At 41.6% G+C, this 15,663-nt stretch overlaps 1 protein-coding gene across 3 annotated transcripts in view; it reads left to right on the forward strand.

Annotated features, from left to right (window-relative positions):
• PHF19 (PHD finger protein 19) overlaps positions 1-15,663 on the forward strand; it is an 80,939-nt gene that overhangs the window by 54,031 nt on the left and 11,245 nt on the right. The gene's annotated exons all lie outside the window — the stretch shown is intronic.

Below are 15,663 nucleotides of genomic sequence, written 5' to 3' on the forward strand. Positions count from 1 at the left end.
CAGCCAGAGGAGCCTATAACAGAGCATATTACTTATATACACACAGCAGCCAGAGGAGCCTATAACAGAGCATATTACTTATATACACACAGCAGCCAGAGGAGCCTATAACAGAGCATATTACTTATATACACACAGCAGCCAGAGGAGCCTATAACAGAGCATATTACTTATATACACACAGCAGCCAGAGGAGCCTATAACAGAGCATATCACTTATATAAACACAGCAGCCAGAGGAGCCTATAACAGAGCATATTACTTATATACACACAGCAGCCAGAGGAGCCTATAACAGAGCATATTACTTATATACACACAGCAGCCAGAGGAGCCTATAACAGAGCATATCACTTATATATACACAGCAGCCAGAGGAGCCTATAACAGAGCATATTACTTATATACACACAGCAGCCAGAGGAGCCTATAACAGAGCATATTACTTATATACACAGCAGCCAGAGGAGCCTATAACAGAGCATATCACTTATATACACACAGCAGCCAGAGGAGCCTATAACAGAGCATATCACTTATATACACACAGCAGCCAGAGGAGCCTATAACAGAGCATATTACTTATATACACACAGCAGCCAGAGGAGCCTATAACAGAGCATATCACTTATATATACACAGCAGCCAGAGGAGCCTATAACAGAGCATATAACTTATATATACACAGCAGCCAGAGGAGCCTATAACAGAGCATATCACTTATATACACACAACAGCCAGAGGAGCCTATAACAGAGCATATCACTTATATACACAGCAGCCAGAGGAGCCTATAACAGAGCATATCACTTATATACACACAGCAGCCAGAGGAGCCTATAACAGAGCATATTACTTATATACACACAGCAGCCAGAGGAGCCTATAACAGAGCATATTACTTATATACACCAGAGGAGCCTATAACAGAGCATATTACTTATATACACACAGCAGCCAGAGGAGCCTATAACAGAGCATATTACTTATATACACACAGCAGCCAGAGGAGCCTATAACAGAGCATATCACTTATATACACACAGCAGCCAGAGGAGCCTATAACAGAGCATATTACTTATATACACACAGCAGCCAGAGGAGCCTATAACAGAGCATATTACTTATATACACAGAGGAGCCTATAACAGAGCATATTACTTATATACACACAGCAGCCAGAGGAGCCTATAACAGAGCATATTACTTATATACACACAGCAGCCAGAGGAGCCTATAACAGAGCATATCACTTATATACACAGCAGCCAGAGGAGCCTATAACAGAGCATATTACTTATATACACACAGCAGCCAGAGGAGCCTATAACAGAGCATATTACTTATATATACACAGCAGCCAGAGGAGCCTATAACAGAGCATATTACTTATATACACACAGCAGCCAGAGGAGCCTATAACAGAGCATATCACTTATATACACACAGCAGCCAGAGGAGCCTATAACAGAGCATATTACTTATATATACACAGCAGCCAGAGGAGCCTATAACAGAGCATATTACTTATATACACACAGCAGCCAGAGGAGCCTATAACAGAGCATATCACTTATATACACACAACAGCCAGAGGAGCCTATAACAGAGCATATCACTTATATACACACAGCAGCCAGAGGAGCCTATAACAGAGCATATTACTTATATACACAGAGGAGCCTATAACAGAGCATATCACTTATATACACACAGCAGCCAGAGGAGCCTATAACAGAGCATATCACTTATATACACACAGCAGCCAGAGGAGCCTATAACAGAGCATATCACTTATATACACACAGCAGCCATAGGAGCCTATAACAGAGCATATCACTTATATACACACAGCAGCCAGAGGAGCCTATAACAGAGCATATTACTTATATACACAGAGGAGCCTATAACAGAGCGTATTACTTATATACACACAGCAGCCAGAGGAGCCTATAACAGAGCATATCACTTATATACACACAGCAGCCAGAGGAGCCTATAACAGAGCATATTACTTATATACACACAGCAGCCAGAGGAGCCTATAACAGAGCATATCACTTATATACACACAGCAGCCAGAGGAGCCTATAACAGAGCATATTACTTATATACACACAGCAGCCAGAGGAGCCTATAACAGAGCATATCACTTATATACACACAGCAGCCAGAGGAGCCTATAACAGAGCATATTACTTATATACACAGAGGAGCCTATAACAGAGCATATTACTTATATACACACAGCAGCCAGAGGAGCCTATAACAGAGCATATTACTTATATACACACAGCAGCCAGAGGAGCCTATAACAGAGCATATTACTTATATACACACAGCAGCCAGAGGAGCCTATAACAGAGCATATCACTTATATACACACAACAGCCAGAGGAGCCTATAACAGAGCATATTACTTATATACACACAGCAGCCAGAGGAGCCTATAACAGAGCATATTACTTATATACACACAGCAGCCAGAGGAGCCTATAACAGAGCATATTACTTATATACACACAGCAGCCAGAGGAGCCTATAACAGAGCATATTACTTATATACACAGAGGAGCCTATAACAGAGCATATTACTTATATACACACAGCAGCCAGAGGAGCCTATAACAGAGCATATTACTTATATACACACAGCAGCCAGAGGAGCCTATAACAGAGCATATTACTTATATACACAGAGGAGCCTATAACAGAGCATATTACTTATATACACACAGCAGCCAGAGGAGCCTATAACAGAGCATATTACTTATATACACACAGCAGCCAGAGGAGCCTATAACAGAGCATATTACTTATATACACAGCAGCCAGAGGAGCCTATAACAGAGCATATTACTTATATACACACAGCAGCCAGAGGAGCCTATAACAGAGCATATTACTTATATACACACAGCAGCCAGAGGAGCCTATAACAGAGCATATCACTTATATATACACAGCAGCCAGAGGAGCCTATAACAGAGCATATCACTTATATACACACAGCAGCCAGGAGCCTATAACAGAGCATATTACTTATGTACACACAGCAGCCAGAGGAGCCTATAACAGAGCATATTACTTATATACACAGAGGAGCCTATAACAGAGCATATTACTTATATACACAGCAGCCAGAGGAGCCTATAACAGAGCATATTACTTATATACACACAGCAGCCAGAGGAGCCTATAACAGAGCATATTACTTATATACACACAGCAGCCAGAGGAGCCTATAACAGAGCATATCACTTATATATACACAGCAGCCAGAGGAGCCTATAACAGAGCATATTACTTATATACACACAGCAGCCAGAGGAGCCTATAACAGAGCATATCACTTATATATACACAGCAGCCAGAGGAGCCTATAACAGAGCATATTACTTATATACACACAGCAGCCAGAGGAGCCTATAACAGAGCATATTACTTATATACACACAACAGCCAGAGGAGCCTATAACAGAGCATATCACTTATATATACACAGCAGCCAGAGGAGCCTATAACAGAGCATATCACTTATATATACACAGCAGCCAGAGGAGCCTATAACAGAGCATATTACTTATATACACACAGCAGCCAGAGGAGCCTATAACAGAGCATATCACTTATATATACACAGCAGCCACAGGAGCCTATAACAGAGCATATCACTTATATACACACAACAGCCAGAGGAGCCTATAACAGAGCATATCACTTATATACACAGCAGCCAGAGGAGCCTATAAAAGAGCATATCACTTATATACACACAGCAGCCAGAGGAGCCTATAACAGAGCATATTACTTATATACACACAGCAGCCAGAGGAGCCTATAACAGAGCATATTACTTATATACACACAGCAGCCAGAGGAGCCTATAACAGAGCGTATTACTTATATACACACAGCAGCCAGAGGAGCCTATAACAGAGCATATCACTTATATACACACAGCAGCCAGAGGAGCCTATAACAGAGCATATTACTTATATACACACAGCAGCCAGAGGAGCCTATAACAGAGCATATTACTTATATATACACAGCAGCCAGAGGAGCCTATAACAGAGCATATTACTTATATACACACAGCAGCCAGAGGAGCCTATAACAGAGCATATCACTTATATACACAGCAGCCAGAGGAGCCTATAACAGAGCATATTACTTATATACACACAGCAGCCAGAGGAGCCTATAACAGAGCATATTACTTATATATACACAGCAGCCAGAGGAGCCTATAACAGAGCATATTACTTATATACACACAGCAGCCAGAGGAGCCTATAACAGAGCATATCACTTATATACACACAGCAGCCAGAGGAGCCTATAACAGAGCATATTACTTATATACACACAGCAGCCAGAGGAGCCTATAACAGAGCATATTACTTATATACACAGAGGAGCCTATAACAGAGCATATTACTTATATACACACAGCAGCCAGAGGAGCCTATAACAGAGCATATCACTTATATACACACAGCAGCCAGAGGAGCCTATAACAGAGCATATTACTTATATACACAGAGGAGCCTATAACAGAGCATATCACTTATATACACACAGCAGCCAGAGGAGCCTATAACAGAGCATATCACTTATATACACACAGCAGCCAGAGGAGCCTATAACAGAGCATATCACTTATATACACACAGCAGCCAGAGGAGCCTATAACAGAGCATATCACTTATATACACAGCAGCCAGAGGAGCCTATAACAGAGCATATTACTTATATACACACAGCAGCCAGAGGAGCCTATAACAGAGCATATTACTTATATACACACAGCAGCCAGAGGAGCCTATAACAGAGCATATCACTTATATATACACAGCAGCCAGAGGAGCCTATAACAGAGCATATCACTTATATACACACAGCAGCCAGAGGAGCCTATAACAGAGCATATTACTTATATACACACAACAGCCAGAGGAGCCTATAACAGAGCATATTACTTATATACACACAGCAGCCAGAGGAGCCTATAACAGAGCATATTACTTATATACACACAGCAGCCAGAGGAGCCTATAACAGAGCATATTACTTATATACACACAACAGCCAGAGGAGCCTATAACAGAGCATATTACTTATATACACACAGCAGCCAGAGGAGCCTATAACAGAGCATATTACTTATATACACAGAGGAGCCTATAACAGAGCATATTACTTATATACACACAGCAGCCAGAGGAGCCTATAACAGAGCATATTACTTATATACACACAGCAGCCAGAGGAGCCTATAACAGAGCATATCACTTATATACACACAGCAGCCAGAGGAGCCTATAACAGAGCATATTACTTATATACACACAGCAGCCAGAGGAGCCTATAACAGAGCATATTACTTATATACACAGAGGAGCCTATAACAGAGCATATTACTTATATACACACAGCAGCCAGAGGAGCCTATAACAGAGCATATTACTTATATACACACAGCAGCCAGAGGAGCCTATAACAGAGCATATCACTTATATACACACAGCAGCCAGAGGAGCCTATAACAGAGCATATTACTTATATACACACAGCAGCCAGAGGAGCCTATAACAGAGCATATCACTTATATACACACAGCAGCCAGAGGAGCCTATAACAGAGCATATTACTTATATACACACAGCAGCCAGAGGAGCCTATAACAGAGCATATCACTTATATACACACAGCAGCCAGAGGAGCCTATAACAGAGCATATTACTTATATACACACAGCAGCCAGAGGAGCCTATAACAGAGCATATTACTTATATACACACAGCAGCCAGAGGAGCCTATAACAGAGCATATTACTTATATACACACAGCAGCCAGAGGAGCCTATAACAGAGCATATCACTTATATACACACAGCAGCCAGAGGAGCCTATAACAGAGCATATCACTTATATACACACAGCAGCCAGAGGAGCCTATAACAGAGCATATCACTTATATACACACAGCAGCCAGAGGAGCCTATAACAGAGCATATCACTTATATACACACAGCAGCCAGAGGAGCCTATAACAGAGCATATTACTTATATACACACAGCAGCCAGAGGAGCCTATAACAGAGCATATTACTTATATACACACAGCAGCCAGAGGAGCCTATAACAGAGCATATTACTTATATACACACAGCAGCCAGAGGAGCCTATAACAGAGCATATCACTTATATACACACAGCAGCCAGAGGAGCCTATAACAGAGCATATCACTTATATACACAGCAGCCAGAGGAGCCTATAACAGAGCATATTACTTATATACACACAACAGCCAGAGGAGCCTATAACAGAGCATATTACTTATATACACACAGCAGCCAGAGGAGCCTATAACAGAGCATATTACTTATATACACAGAGGAGCCTATAACAGAGCATATTACTTATATACACACAACAGCCAGAGGAGCCTATAACAGAGCATATTACTTATATACACACAGCAGCCAGAGGAGCCTATAACAGAGCATATTACTTATATACACACAACAGCCAGAGGAGCCTATAACAGAGCATATTACTTATGTACACACAGCAGCCAGAGGAGCCTATAACAGAGCATATCACTTATATACACACAACAGCCAGAGGAGCCTATAACAGAGCATATCACTTATATACACACAGCAGCCAGAGGAGCCTATAACAGAGCATATTACTTATATACACACAGCAGCCAGAGGAGCCTATAACAGAGCATATTACTTATATACACACAGCAGCCAGAGGAGCCTATAACAGAGCATATTACTTATATACACACAGCAGCCAGAGGAGCCTATAACAGAGCATATTACTTATATACACACAGCAGCCAGAGGAGCCTATAACAGAGCATATCACTTATATATACACAGCAGCCAGAGGAGCCTATAACAGAGCATATTACTTATATACACACAGCAGCCAGGAGCCTATAACAGAGCATATCACTTATATACACACAGCAGCCAGAGGAGCCTATAACAGAGCATATCACTTATATACACACAGCAGCCAGAGGAGCCTATAACAGAGCATATTACTTATATACACACAGCAGCCAGAGGAGCCTATAACAGAGCATATTACTTATATACACACAGCAGCCAGAGGAGCCTATAACAGAGCATATTACTTATATACACACAGCAGCCAGAGGAGCCTATAACAGAGCATATCACTTATATACACACAGCAGCCAGAGGAGCCTATAACAGAGCATATTACTTATATACACACAGCAGCCAGAGGAGCCTATAACAGAGCATATCACTTATATACACACAGCAGCCAGAGGAGCCTATAACAGAGCATATCACTTATATACACAGCAGCCAGAGGAGCCTATAACAGAGCATATTACTTATATACACACAGCAGCCAGAGGAGCCTATAACAGAGCATATTACTTATATACACACAGCAGCCAGAGGAGCCTATAACAGAGCATATCACTTATATATACACAGCAGCCAGAGGAGCCTATAACAGAGCATATCACTTATATACACACAGCAGCCAGAGGAGCCTATAACAGAGCATATTACTTATATACACACAACAGCCAGAGGAGCCTATAACAGAGCATATTACTTATATACACACAGCAGCCAGAGGAGCCTATAACAGAGCATATTACTTATATACACACAACAGCCAGAGGAGCCTATAACAGAGCATATTACTTATATACACACAGCAGCCAGAGGAGCCTATAACAGAGCATATTACTTATATACACAGAGGAGCCTATAACAGAGCATATTACTTATATACACACAGCAGCCAGAGGAGCCTATAACAGAGCATATTACTTATATACACACAGCAGCCAGAGGAGCCTATAACAGAGCATATCACTTATATACACACAGCAGCCAGAGGAGCCTATAACAGAGCATATTACTTATATACACACAGCAGCCAGAGGAGCCTATAACAGAGCATATTACTTATATACACCAGAGGAGCCTATAACAGAGCATATTACTTATATACACACAGCAGCCAGAGGAGCCTATAACAGAGCATATTACTTATATACACACAGCAGCCAGAGGAGCCTATAACAGAGCATATTACTTATATACACACAGCAGCCAGAGGAGCCTATAACAGAGCGTATTACTTATATACACACAGCAGCCAGAGGAGCCTATAACAGAGCATATCACTTATATACACACAGCAGCCAGAGGAGCCTATAACAGAGCATATCACTTATATACACACAGCAGCCAGAGGAGCCTATAACAGAGCGTATTACTTATATACACACAGCAGCCAGAGGAGCCTATAACAGAGCATATCACTTATATACACACAGCAGCCAGAGGAGCCTATAACAGAGCGTATTACTTATATACACACAGCAGCCAGAGGAGCCTATAACAGAGCATATCACTTATATACACACAGCAGCCAGAGGAGCCTATAACAGAGCATATCACTTATATACACACAGCAGCCAGAGGAGCCTATAACAGAGCATATTACTTATATATACACAGCAGCCAGAGGAGCCTATAACAGAGCATATTACTTATATACACACAGCAGCCAGAGGAGCCTATAACAGAGCATATCACTTATATACACACAGCAGCCAGAGGAGCCTATAACAGAGCATATTACTTATATACACACAGCAGCCAGAGGAGCCTATAACAGAGCATATTACTTATATACACACAGCAGCCAGAGGAGCCTATAACAGAGCATATTACTTATATACACACAGCAGCCAGAGGAGCCTATAACAGAGCATATCACTTATATACACACAGCAGCCAGAGGAGCCTATAACAGAGCATATCACTTATATACACAGCAGCCAGAGGAGCCTATAACAGAGCATATTACTTATATACACACAGCAGCCAGAGGAGCCTATAACAGAGCATATTACTTATATACACACAGCAGCCAGAGGAGCCTATAACAGAGCATATCACTTATATATACACAGCAGCCAGAGGAGCCTATAACAGAGCATATCACTTATATACACACAGCAGCCAGAGGAGCCTATAACAGAGCATATTACTTATATACACACAACAGCCAGAGGAGCCTATAACAGAGCATATTACTTATATACACACAGCAGCCAGAGGAGCCTATAACAGAGCATATTACTTATATACACACAACAGCCAGAGGAGCCTATAACAGAGCATATTACTTATATACACACAGCAGCCAGAGGAGCCTATAACAGAGCATATCACTTATATACACACAGCAGCCAGAGGAGCCTATAACAGAGCGTATTACTTATATACACACAGCAGCCAGAGGAGCCTATAACAGAGCATATCACTTATATACACACAGCAGCCAGAGGAGCCTATAACAGAGCATATTACTTATATACACAGAGGAGCCTATAACAGAGCATATTACTTATATACACACAGCAGCCAGAGGAGCCTATAACAGAGCATATTACTTATATACACACAGCAGCCAGAGGAGCCTATAACAGAGCATATCACTTATATACACACAGCAGCCAGAGGAGCCTATAACAGAGCATATTACTTATATACACAGAGGAGCCTATAACAGAGCATATCACTTATATACACACAGCAGCCAGAGGAGCCTATAACAGAGCATATCACTTATATACACACAGCAGCCAGAGGAGCCTATAACAGAGCATATCACTTATATACACACAGCAGCCAGAGGAGCCTATAACAGAGCATATCACTTATATACACACAGCAGCCAGAGGAGCCTATAACAGAGCATATCACTTATATACACACAGCAGCCAGAGGAGCCTATAACAGAGCGTATTACTTATATACACACAGCAGCCAGAGGAGCCTATAACAGAGCATATCACTTATATACACACAGCAGCCAGAGGAGCCTATAACAGAGCGTATTACTTATATACACACAGCAGCCAGAGGAGCCTATAACAGAGCATATCACTTATATACACACAGCAGCCAGAGGAGCCTATAACAGAGCGTATTACTTATATACACACAGCAACCAGAGGAGCCTATAACAGAGCATATCACTTATATACACACAGCAGCCAGAGGAGCCTATAACAGAGCATATTACTTATATACACACAGCAGCCAGAGGAGCCTATAACAGAGCATATCACTTATATACACACAGCAGCCAGAGGAGCCTATAACAGAGCATATTACTTATATACACACAGCAGCCAGAGGAGCCTATAACAGAGCATATCACTTATATACACACAGCAGCCAGAGGAGCCTATAACAGAGCATATTACTTATATACACACAGCAGCCAGAGGAGCCTATAACAGAGCATATCACTTATATACACACAACAGCCAGAGGAGCCTATAACAGAGCATATCACTTATATATACACAGCAGCCAGAGGAGCCTATAACAGAGCATATTACTTATATACACACAGCAGCCAGGAGCCTATAACAGAGCATATCACTTATATACACACAGCAGCCAGAGGAGCCTATAACAGAGCATATCACTTATATACACACAGCAGCCAGAGGAGCCTATAACAGAGCATATCACTTATATACACACAGCAGCCAGAGGAGCCTATAACAGAGCATATCACTTATATACACACAGCAGCCAGAGGAGCCTATAACAGAGCATATTACTTATATACACACAGCAGCCAGAGGAGCCTATAACAGAGCATATTACTTATATACACACAGCAGCCAGAGGAGCCTATAACAGAGCATATCACTTATATACACACAGCAGCCAGAGGAGCCTATAACAGAGCATATCACTTATATACACAGCAGCCAGAGGAGCCTATAACAGAGCATATTACTTATATACACACAGCAGCCAGAGGAGCCTATAACAGAGCATATTACTTATATACACACAGCAGCCAGAGGAGCCTATAACAGAGCATATCACTTCTATATACACAGCAGCCAGAGGAGCCTATAACAGAGCATATCACTTATATACACACAGCAGCCAGAGGAGCCTATAACAGAGCATATTACTTATATACACACAACAGCCAGAGGAGCCTATAACAGAGCATATCACTTATATACACACAGCAGCCAGAGGAGCCTATAACAGAGCATATTACTTATATACACACAACAGCCAGAGGAGCCTATAACAGAGCATATTACTTATATACACACAGCAGCCAGAGGAGCCTATAACAGAGCATATTACTTATATACACAGAGGAGCCTATAACAGAGCATATTACTTATATACACACAGCAGCCAGAGGAGCCTATAACAGAGCATATTACTTATATACACACAGCAGCCAGAGGAGCCTATAACAGAGCATATCACTTATATACACACAGCAGCCAGAGGAGCCTATAACAGAGCATATTACTTATATACACACAGCAGCCAGAGGAGCCTATAACAGAGCATATTACTTATATACACAGAGGAGCCTATAACAGAGCATATTACTTATATACACACAGCAGCCAGAGGAGCCTATAACAGAGCATATTACTTATATACACACAGCAGCCAGAGGAGCCTATAACAGAGCATATTACTTATATACACACAGCAGCCAGAGGAGCCTATAACAGAGCATATTACTTATATACACACAGCAGCCAGAGGAGCCTATAACAGAGCGTATTACTTATATACACACAGCAGCCAGAGGAGCCTATAACAGAGCGTATTACTTATATACACAGAGGAGCCTATAACAGAGCATATCACTTATATACACACAGCAGCCAGAGGAGCCTATAACAGAGCATATTACTTATATACACACAGCAGCCAGAGGAGCCTATAACAGAGCATATTACTTATATACACACAGCAGCCAGAGGAGCCTATAACAGAGCATATCACTTATATACACAGCAGCCAGAGGAGCCTATAACAGAGCATATCACTTATATACACACAGCAGCCAGAGGAGCCTATAACAGAGCATATTACTTATATACACACAGCAGCCAGAGGAGCCTATAACAGAGCATATCACTTATATACACACAGCAGCCAGAGGAGCCTATAACAGAGCATATTACTTATATACACACAGCAGCCAGAGGAGCCTATAACAGAGCATATCACTTATATACACACAGCAGCCAGAGGAGCCTATAACAGAGCATATCACTTATATACACACAGCAGCCAGAGGAGCCTATAACAGAGCATATCACTTATATACACACAGCAGCCAGAGGAGCCTATAACAGAGCATATTACTTATATACACACAGCAGCCAGAGGAGCCTATAACAGAGCATATTACTTATATACACACAGCAGCCAGAGGAGCCTATAACAGAGCATATTACTTATATACACACAGCAGCCAGAGGAGCCTATAACAGAGCATATCACTTATATACACACAGCAGCCAGAGGAGCCTATAACAGAGCATATCACTTATATACACAGCAGCCAGAGGAGCCTATAACAGAGCATATTACTTATATACACACAGCAGCCAGAGGAGCCTATAACAGAGCATATTACTTATATACACACAGCAGCCAGAGGAGCCTATAACAGAGCATATCACTTATATATACACAGCAGCCAGAGGAGCCTATAACAGAGCATATTACTTATATACACACAACAGCCAGAGGAGCCTATAACAGAGCATATTACTTATATACACACAACAGCCAGAGGAGCCTATAACAGAGCATATTACTTATATACACACAGCAGCCAGAGGAGCCTATAACAGAGCATATTACTTATATACACACAACAGCCAGAGGAGCCTATAACAGAGCATATTACTTATATACACACAGCAGCCAGAGGAGCCTATAACAGAGCATATTACTTATATACACACAGCAGCCAGAGGAGCCTATAACAGAGCATATCACTTATATACACACAGCAGCCAGAGGAGCCTATAACAGAGCATATCACTTATATACACACAGCAGCCAGAGGAGCCTATAACAGAGCATATCACTTATATACACAGCAGCCAGAGGAGCCTATAACAGAGCATATCACTTATATACACACAGCAGCCAGAGGAGCCTATAACAGAGCATATTACTTATATACACACAGCAGCCAGAGGAGCCTATAACAGAGCATATTACTTATATACACACAACAGCCAGAGGAGCCTATAACAGAGCATATTACTTATATACACACAGCAGCCAGAGGAGCCTATAACAGAGCATATCACTTATATACACACAACAGCCAGAGGAGCCTATAACAGAGCATATCACTTATATATACACAGCAGCCAGAGGAGCCTATAACAGAGCATATTACTTATATACACACAGCAGCCAGGAGCCTATAACAAAGCATATCACTTATATACACACAGCAGCCAGAGGAGCCTATAACAGAGTATATCACTTATATACACACAGCAGCCAGAGGAGCCTATAACAGAGCATATCACTTATATACACACAGCAGCCAGAGGAGCCTATAACAGAGCATATTACTTATATACACACAGCAGCCAGAGGAGCCTATAACAGAGCATATTACTTATATACACACAGCAGCCAGAGGAGCCTATAACAGAGCATATTACTTATATACACACAGCAGCCAGAGGAGCCTATAACAGAGCATATCACTTATATACACACAGCAGCCAGAGGAGCCTATAACAGAGCATATCACTTATATACACAGCAGCCAGAGGAGCCTATAACAGAGCATATTACTTATATACACACAGCAGCCAGAGGAGCCTATAACAGAGCATATTACTTATATACACACAGCAGCCAGAGGAGCCTATAACAGAGCATATCACTTATATATACACAGCAGCCAGAGGAGCCTATAACAGAGCATATCACTTATATACACACAGCAGCCAGAGGAGCCTATAACAGAGCATATTACTTATATACACACAACAGCCAGAGGAGCCTATAACAGAGCATATTACTTATATACACACAGCAGCCAGAGGAGCCTATAACAGAGCATATCACTTATATACACACAGCAGCCAGAGGAGCCTATAACAGAGCATATTACTTATATACACACAGCAGCCAGAGGAGCCTATAACAGAGCATATCACTTATATACACACAGCAGCCAGAGGAGCCTATAACAGAGCATATTACTTATATACACACAGCAGCCAGAGGAGCCTATAACAGAGCATATTACTTATATACACACAGCAGCCAGAGGAGCCTATAACAGAGCATATTACTTATATACACACAGCAGCCAGAGGAGCCTATAACAGAGCATATCACTTATATACACACAGCAGCCAGAGGAGCCTATAACAGAGCATATTACTTATATACACACAGCAGCCAGAGGAGCCTATAACAGAGCATATTACTTATATACACACAGCAGCCAGAGGAGCCTATAACAGAGCATATTACTTATATACACACAGCAGCCAGAGGAGCCTATAACAGAGCATATCACTTATATACACACAGCAGCCAGAGGAGCCTATAACAGAGCATATTACTTATATACACACAGCAGCCAGAGGAGCCTATAACAGAGCATATTACTTATATACACACAACAGCCAGAGGAGCCTATAACAGAGCATATTACTTATATACACACAGCAGCCAGAGGAGCCTATAACAGAGCATATCACTTATATACACACAGCAGCCAGAGGAGCCTATAACAGAGCATATTACTTATATACACACAGCAGCCAGAGGAGCCTATAACAGAGCATATTACTTATATACACACAGCAGCCAGAGGAGCCTATAACAGAGCATATTACTTATATACACACAGCAGCCAGAGGAGCCTATAACAGAGCATATCACTTATATACACACAGCAGCCAGAGGAGCCTATAACAGAGCATATTACTTATATACACACAGCAGCCAGAGGAGCCTATAACAGAGCATATTACTTATATACACAGAGGAGCCTATAACAGAGCATATTACTTATATACACACAGCAGCCAGAGGAGCCTATAACAGAGCATATTACTTATATACACACAGCAGCCAGAGGAGCCTATAACAGAGCATATTACTTATATACACACAGCAGCCAGAGGAGCCTATAACAGAGCGTATTACTTATATACACACAGCAGCCAGAGGAGCCTATAACAGAGCATATCACTTATATACACACAGCAGCCAGAGGAGCCTATAACAGAGCGTATTACTTATATACACACAGCAGCCAGAGGAGCCTATAACAGAGCATATCACTTATATACACACAGCAGCCAGAGGAGCCTATAACAGAGCATATTACTTATATACACACAGCAGCCAGAGGAGCCTATAACAGAGCATATCACTTATATACACACAGCAGCCAGAGGAGCCTATAACAGAGCATATTACTTATATACACACAGCAGCCAGAGGAGCCTATAACAGAGCATATTACTTATATACACACAACAGCCAGAGGAGCCTATAACAGAGCATATCACTTATATATACACAGCAGCCAGAGGAGCCTATAACAGAGCATATTACTTATATACACACAGCAGCCAGGAGCCTATAACAGAGCATATCACTTATATACACACAGCAGCCAGAGGAGCCTATAACAGAGCATATCACTTATATACACACAGCAGCCAGAGGAGCCTATAACAGAGCATATCACTTATATACACACAGCAGCCAGAGGAGCCTATAACAG

The sequence above is a fragment of the Taudactylus pleione genome, unplaced genomic scaffold (assembly GCF_031769625.1).
Source record: "Taudactylus pleione unplaced genomic scaffold, aTauple2 ptg000988l, whole genome shotgun sequence".
NCBI lineage: Eukaryota > Metazoa > Chordata > Amphibia > Anura > Myobatrachidae > Taudactylus > Taudactylus pleione.